The sequence below is a fragment of the Trichomycterus rosablanca genome, unplaced genomic scaffold, assembly GCF_030014385.1.
Source record: "Trichomycterus rosablanca isolate fTriRos1 unplaced genomic scaffold, fTriRos1.hap1 scaffold_212, whole genome shotgun sequence".
Taxonomy (NCBI): domain Eukaryota; kingdom Metazoa; phylum Chordata; class Actinopteri; order Siluriformes; family Trichomycteridae; genus Trichomycterus; species Trichomycterus rosablanca.
The window spans coordinates 1-7,500 of record NW_026947040.1 but is presented as its reverse complement, the minus strand read 5'-3'; positions in this window follow the sequence as shown (position 1 = coordinate 7,500).

Here is a 7,500-nt window from a genome sequence, read left to right as displayed (position 1 = left end):
CAGGCTGGGCCTGTGGCCTGGGTGAATTTTCGGCCTCCTGGAAAACTTTCGGCAGGGTCCGCCCCCTCCCTGGGCACGGGCGGCGGCTCCCCTGGGTGAGCGTCCCCTTTTCGGTGAGATTTTGTCAAAGTCCAAAATCCACCCCGGGGTCACCACCACCACCACCACCACCACCACCACCACCAGAGCGGCTGGGCAGGCCCCATCTCTCCCCGGGCAGGCAGCCTCTCTCCCTGGGCAGGCTGGGCCTGTGGCCTGGGTGAATTTTCGGCCTCCTGGAAAACTTTCGGCAGGGTCCGCCCCCTCCCTGGGCACGGGCGGCGGCTCCCCTGGGTGAGCGTCCCCTTTTCGGTGAGATTTTGTCAAAGTCCAAAATCCACCCCGGGGTCACCACCACCACCACCACCACCACCACCACCAGAGCGGCTGGGCAGGCCCCATCTCTCCCCGGGCAGGCAGCCTCTCTCCCTGGGCAGGCTGGGCCTGTGGCCTGGGTGAATTTTCGGCCTCCTGGAAAACTTTCGGCAGGGTCCGCCCCCTCCCTGGGCACGGGCGGCGGCTCCCCTGGGCGAGCGTCCCCTTTTCGGTGAGATTTTGTCAAAGTCCAAAATCCACCCCGGGGTCACCACCACCACCACCACCACCACCACCACCAGAGCGGCTGGGCAGGCCCCATCTCTCCCCGGGCAGGCAGCCTCTCTCCCTGGGCAGGCTGGGCCTGTGGCCTGGGTGAATTTTCGGCCTCCTGGAAAACTTTCGGCAGGGCCTCCCTCTGGGCAGGCTCGGCGGATCGCCTGGGTGATTATCGGCTGGGTCTTCATACCCAGTCAAAATTTGTCTAAGCCCGAAATCCACCCCGGGGTTCACCACCTCCGCAGCAGGGCAGGCCCTCCCTCTGGGCAGGCCGGGCCTGTGGCCTGGGTGAATTTTCGGCTGGGTCTTCATACCCAGTCAAAATTCGTCTAAGTCCGAAATCCACCCCGGGGTCACCACCTCCGCAGCAGGGCAGGCCCTCCCTCTGGGCAGGCTCGGCGGATCGCCTGGGTGATTATCGGCTGGGTCTTTATAAACAGTGAAAATCTGTCTAAGTCCGAAATCCACCCCGGCCCCGACGGCAGCCGACCCCGCACCAGGCCTCTCTGCTGGGGCAGGCCGAGAGCCTTTCTCCCCGCTATGGTCGTCTGGCGGGTGTCGAGTCACGGAAGGGGTGTGCTCGGGATAGTAGGAGGCCGAGAAACGAGAGCAGCTACGAACCACGAGACGAAGCGCCTGACAGATCGGAACACACGACCCGCCTGGGGTAGGCACCTGCCCGGCCCGGGCAGCGAGATCCTCCCCGCGTAGCGGTGTTTGCCTCTATGGGTGGGGGCGGTCGAACCGGTGGGGGTCTCCCCGCCGACCGACCCTCCCGCCGGCCTTCAGAAAGAGACGTAGGTGGCCGGTTGTCGATGGAAGCAAAACGATGAGAAGAGGCCGTCGGACGTCGGTCAGGGGACAGGGGGGGGGCCCGTCTGCTCTGCAGCGGTCAACCCGTGCTCTCCTCTCCGCTCGTCTCTGCGGTCCTCTCGAATCAGCGTTTCCCAGTCGAGCCTCTCGGAAGCGAAGAAAATCAAGGCACGTGCGTGGCCTTCCCGAGCCCCCTCTTCTCTCTCTCTCTCTCCCTCCGTCTCGCACGGAGAAGGAGGAGAAGAGCGAGGTTGGGGAGACGGCCCCGCTTCTCCTCGGAGAAAGTGCTACCTGGTTGATCCTGCCAGTAACATATGCTTGTCTCAAAGATTAAGCCATGCAGGTCTAAGTGCACACGGTCGGTACAGTGAAACTGCGAATGGCTCATTAAATCAGTTATGGTTCCTTTGATCGCTCCACACGTTACTCGGATAACTGTGGTAATTCCAGAGCTAATACATGCAAACGAGCGCTGACCTCCACCGGGGGATGCGTGCATTTATCAGACCCAAAACCCATCCGGGGGGCTCGGGCCCCCCGGCCGCTTTGGTGACTCTAGATAACCTCGGGCCGATCGCGCGCCCTCCGCGGCGGCGACGTCTCATTCGAATGTCTGCCCTATCAACTTTCGATGGTACTATAGGCGCCTACCATGGTGACCACGGGTAACGGGGAATCAGGGTTCGATTCCGGAGAGGGAGCCTGAGAAACGGCTACCACATCCAAGGAAGGCAGCAGGCGCGCAAATTACCCATTCCCGACACGGGGAGGTAGTGACGAAAAATAACGATACAGGTCTCTTTCGAGGCCCTGTAATCGGAATGAGCGTATCCTAAACCCATGGGTGAGGACCCATTGGAGGGCAAGTCTGGTGCCAGCAGCCGCGGTAATTCCAGCTCCAATAGCGTATATTAAAGTTGCTGCAGTTAAAAAGCTCGTAGTTGGATCTCGGGAGTGGGCTGGCGGTCCGCCGCGAGGCGAGCCACCGCCTGTCCCAGACCCTGCCTCCCCGGCGCCCCCCGGATGCCCTTGGTTGGGTGTCCGGTTCGGGGTCCGGAGCGTTTACTTTGAAAAAATTAGAGTGTTCAAAGCGGGCCGCTTCTCGCCTGAATACCTGAGCTAGGAATAATGGAATAGGACTCCGGTTCTATTTTGTGGGTTTCCGGAACCAGGGCCATGATTAAGAGGGACGGCCGGGGGCATTCGTATTGCGCCGCTAGAGGTGAAATTCTTGGACCGGCGCAAGACGGACGAAAGCGAAAGCATTTGCCAAGAATGTTTTCATTAATCAAGAACGAAAGTCGGAGGTTCGAAGACGATCAGATACCGTCGTAGTTCCGACCGTAAACGATGCCGACCCGCGATCCGGCGGCGTTATTCCCATGACCCGCCGGGCAGCGTGCGGGAAACCACGAGTCTTTGGGTTCCGGGGGGAGTATGGTTGCAAAGCTGAAACTTAAAGGAATTGACGGAAGGGCACCACCAGGAGTGGAGCCTGCGGCTTAATTTGACTCAACACGGGAAACCTCACCCGGCCCGGACACGGAAAGGATTGACAGATTGATAGCTCTTTCTCGATTCTGTGGGTGGTGGTGCATGGCCGTTCTTAGTTGGTGGAGCGATTTGTCTGGTTAATTCCGATAACGAACGAGACTCCGGCATGCTAAATAGTTACGCGGCCCTCCGCGGTCGGCGTCCAACTTCTTAGAGGGACAAGTGGCGTTCAGCCACGCGAGATGGAGCAATAACAGGTCTGTGATGCCCTTAGATGTCCGGGGCTGCACGCGCGCCACAATGGTTGGATCAGCGTGTGCCTACCCTACGCCGAGAGGCGCGGGTAATCCGCTGAACCCCACTCGTGATTGGGACTGGGGATTGCAATTATTCCCCATGAACGAGGAATTCCCAGTAAGCGCGGGTCATAAGCTCGCGTTGATTAAGTCCCTGCCCTTTGTACACACCGCCCGTCGCTACTACCGATCGGATGGTTTAGTGAGGTCCTCGGATCGGCCCCGCCGGGGCTCCTCGCGGGCCTTGGCGGAGCGCCGAGAAGTCGATCAAACTTGACTATCTAATGCTAATCGTAGATTTTCGAAGATTGTTATCCACGTCGGCACTAATGATGTTCGTTTACGGCAGTCTGAGGTTACTAAGAGTAATGTTAAAGAGGTGTGTGAGTTAGCTAGGTCGATGTCTGAGGCAGTAGTGTGCTCTGGCCCCTTACCGATTCGACCCAGTGGCGAAACCTACAGCAGGTTGTTGTCGCTGAACCGCTGGATGTCTAAATGGTGCTCAGAAAACTGCATCGATTTTGTAGATAACTGGTCCACCTTTGAGGGAAGGCCTGGTCTTTTGAAGCGGGATGGTGTCCACCCCACGTGGGAGGGTGCTGCTCGCATTTCTTGCAGCATAGGTGACAGGCTTTACCACCGCGTTAGTGTAGCGGCAGATAGTGTTAAATGACTATCCAGAGCCAAGACCAGGCAGCAGACTAACAGGCCTAACCGACTGTCTGCGAGTCGCCATCGGACGTCACCCGGAATCCTTAGGTCACAAACCATTGAGACTGTGTCTGTTTACCGTGGCAGGTGTAAGCCAAAACAAAATCAAAAAGTATGTCATAATAACTTAATTAAAATTAATCTAAATGAGCATCATGAAAACCCTAGTAAAGTTAAACTAAAGTTAGGACTTCTAAACATCAGGTCACTTGCATGCAAAACAGTAATTGTAAATGAAATAATTACAGATAATTGTCTTAGTGCCCTGTGTTTAACCGAGACCTGGGCTAGACCTGATGAGTATCTAAGTTTAAATGAAGCATCTCCTCCGGGTTACAGTTATGAACATAAGCCACGTCTTAGCGGTCGTGGTGGAGGAATAGCCGCAATTTATGATAAAGACATAGGTCTTACTGTAAAATCATCTCCCATAACAAACTCGTTTGAAGTTCTTATCTCTGACATAACCAATAAATGTTCATCTGATAAAAATAGTATGTTTAAACTGGTTACTGTTTATCGACCCCCTGGTCCTTACTCAGAATTTCTTAACGAATTTGCCGATTTTCTTTCTAAATTAGTCTTATCAACTAAGAAAGCTTTAATTGTTGGTGACTTTAATATTCATTATGAGGATAAGTGTAATCCACTCAAAATTGCGTTTGATTCTATTTTAGAATCCTTAGGCATCACCCAAAATGTAACAGGACCCACTCACCGCTGTAAACATACCTTAGATTTAATACTTACTTATGGTATAAACATAGACAACCTGGAAATTATACCACAGAATGACTTAATCTCTGATCACTCCCTACTAATATATGAAGTGTCCCTGTCCAATAATATACAGCAACCAAATCGTTTTAAATGTAAGCGCACTATTACATCTGCAACTGCAGCAGCGTTCATAAACTGCCTACCAGAATTACCAAATATATCAGCATCAGAACCTAAAGAACTAGATCAGGCAACTCAAAACCTAGAGACCGTACTGCGCACAACCTTAGATAACGTAGCCCCACTCAAAACTAAACTGATTAGGGAGAAAAAACTTGCTCCTTGGTACAATGACCACACATGCGCACTTAAACAAGCAGCACGGAAATTAGAACGTAAGTGGCGTCACACTACACTGGAGGTGTATAAGATTGCTTGGAAAGATGCTCTAACTGAGTATAAACATGCACTTATAAAAGCTAAATCTTTATATTATTCATCCCTAATAGAGAAAAATAAAAACAATCCTAGATTCCTTTTTGAGACAGTGTCCAAATTAACTAAAAACGTCAATGAAACTGAATCTAATATACCGCCTGACTGTACCAGTGATGATTTTTTAAAATTCTTTAATGACAAGATAGAAAAAATACGACTTCAGAGTCAGAGTGTGTCACTTGCCAATGTTAAGTATGGACTCACTCCGAGCAGCATTGGTGATAATAGTAACGAGTTAATCCAACTAAATTCCTTTAATCCAATCTCCCAAAATGAACTAACTGTGTTGATTAAATCATCGAAGTCATCATCGTGTATACTCGATCCTGTTCCAACTCGTTTACTTAAAGATTTACTCCCAGCTATTGTAGAGCCCCTGCTTACATTAATCAATGCATCCCTTAGCCTTGGGTACGTACCTAAATTGTTTAAAAGTGCTGTTATTAAACCCCTGATTAAAAAACCTAATCTTGATCCACATGTTTTATCTAATTATAGGCCAATTTCAAACCTTCCTTTTGTCTCAAAGATATTAGAAAAAGTCGTTTCCAAACAGCTATGTTCTTATTTGAATGAAAATTGTATTCATGAAAAATTTCAATCAGGATTTAGACCCAACCATAGTACCGAAACCGCATTAATTAGAGTAGTTAACGAGTTGTTAATGTCTTCTGATAATGGATGTGTCTCTTTTCTTGTTCTATTAGATCTTAGTGCAGCGTTTGATACGGTCGATCATAACATTTTACTGGAGAGGCTAGAAAATACAGTAGGTGTTAAAGGACTCGCACTCTCTTGGTTTCAATCATATTTGACTGACCGCTCTCAATTCGTTTATGTAAATAATAAATGCTCAGAAACTACAAAAGTAAAGTGTGGTGTTCCACAGGGGTCGGTACTTGGACCGCTATTATTTACACTCTATATGCTTCCACTAGGTGAAATTATTCATAAACATGGCATAAACTTTCACTGCTATGCAGATGACACACAGCTGTATATATCAGCCAAACCAAATGATACTGACACAATCAGTAAGATAGAAGATTGTGTAAACGACATAAAAAACTGGATGTCGTGTAATTTTCTTTTACTTAATTCAGATAAAACTGAGGTTTTACTTGTTGGCTCTAAAGCTGCAAGAGACAAGTTGTCTAACCTGGTGCTAAACTTAAACACGTTCTCTGTTACTCCCAGCCCAGATGTAAAAAACTTAGGTGTCACAATAGATTCAGATCTCTCCTTTGATACACACATTAATAATATTACTAGAGTTGCTTTCTATCATTTGCGTAATATCTCTAAAATAAGAAATATACTATCTGTTAATGACGCCGAAAAACTGATCCATGCGTTTATAACTTCTCGGTTAGATTATTGTAATGCTCTTCTAACTGGATGCTCTGGTAGATCCTTAAACAAACTCCAGTTAGTTCAAAATGCAGCAGCTCGAGTGCTAACTAGAACTAAAAAATTTGATCATATCACTCCTGTTCTATCATCTCTACACTGGCTGCCAGTTAAATTTCGCATTGATTACAAAATACTTTTACTAACCTATAAAGCGCTACATGGTCTGGCTCCACAGTATCTGAGTGAACTTATTAATTACTACAATCCAGCACGTCCACTTCGTTCACAAGATGCAGGGTTACTTATAGTTCCTAAAATTAAAAAGACCAAAGCTGGTGGAAGAGCATTTTCTTACAAAGCTCCACAACTCTGGAATAATCTTCCTGCCTCTGTTCGGGATTCGGACACAGTCTCAATGTTTAAGTCTAAACTGAAAACATATTTATTTTCTCAGGCTTTTGATTAGTATAGACAAAGGCGCAGAGCTTGGGGGTTCTTGGTCATAGAAACTTGTGGTGATCAGGGATGTTGGGTCGCTGTCGTTCTGCCTCTCTTGTCCAATCACTCTGGTTTGGGTAGGAGAGGTGGGCGCTGATGTCCTGTGAAAGCCTTCATGACCTTGTTACCTGCTCGCTCTCCCTTTTAGTTATGCTGTAATAATTAGGGCTGCCGGAGTCTAAAACTCTCTGTAAAACTGTTTGTCAACTAGCATTGTACATTATTAACTACATTCTCTGTTGTTTTACCCCGAGGGCATTCTGATGGAAACCTGTTTACCCGCCGAGGTTAAGGATTAAAGTCGAGACTGCCGGGACAACGATGCTGCTCCTGTCAGATGTGACGGGTCTGGAGTAATTGCAACGACAAGAAATCACTACAGACTTTATTGAAGACTAGAGTGGATAACAACTCTATTATTATTTAATTGTTTATTTATCTATTTATTACCACTGGATGACTTTTAGATCATTCAATTCTGTGT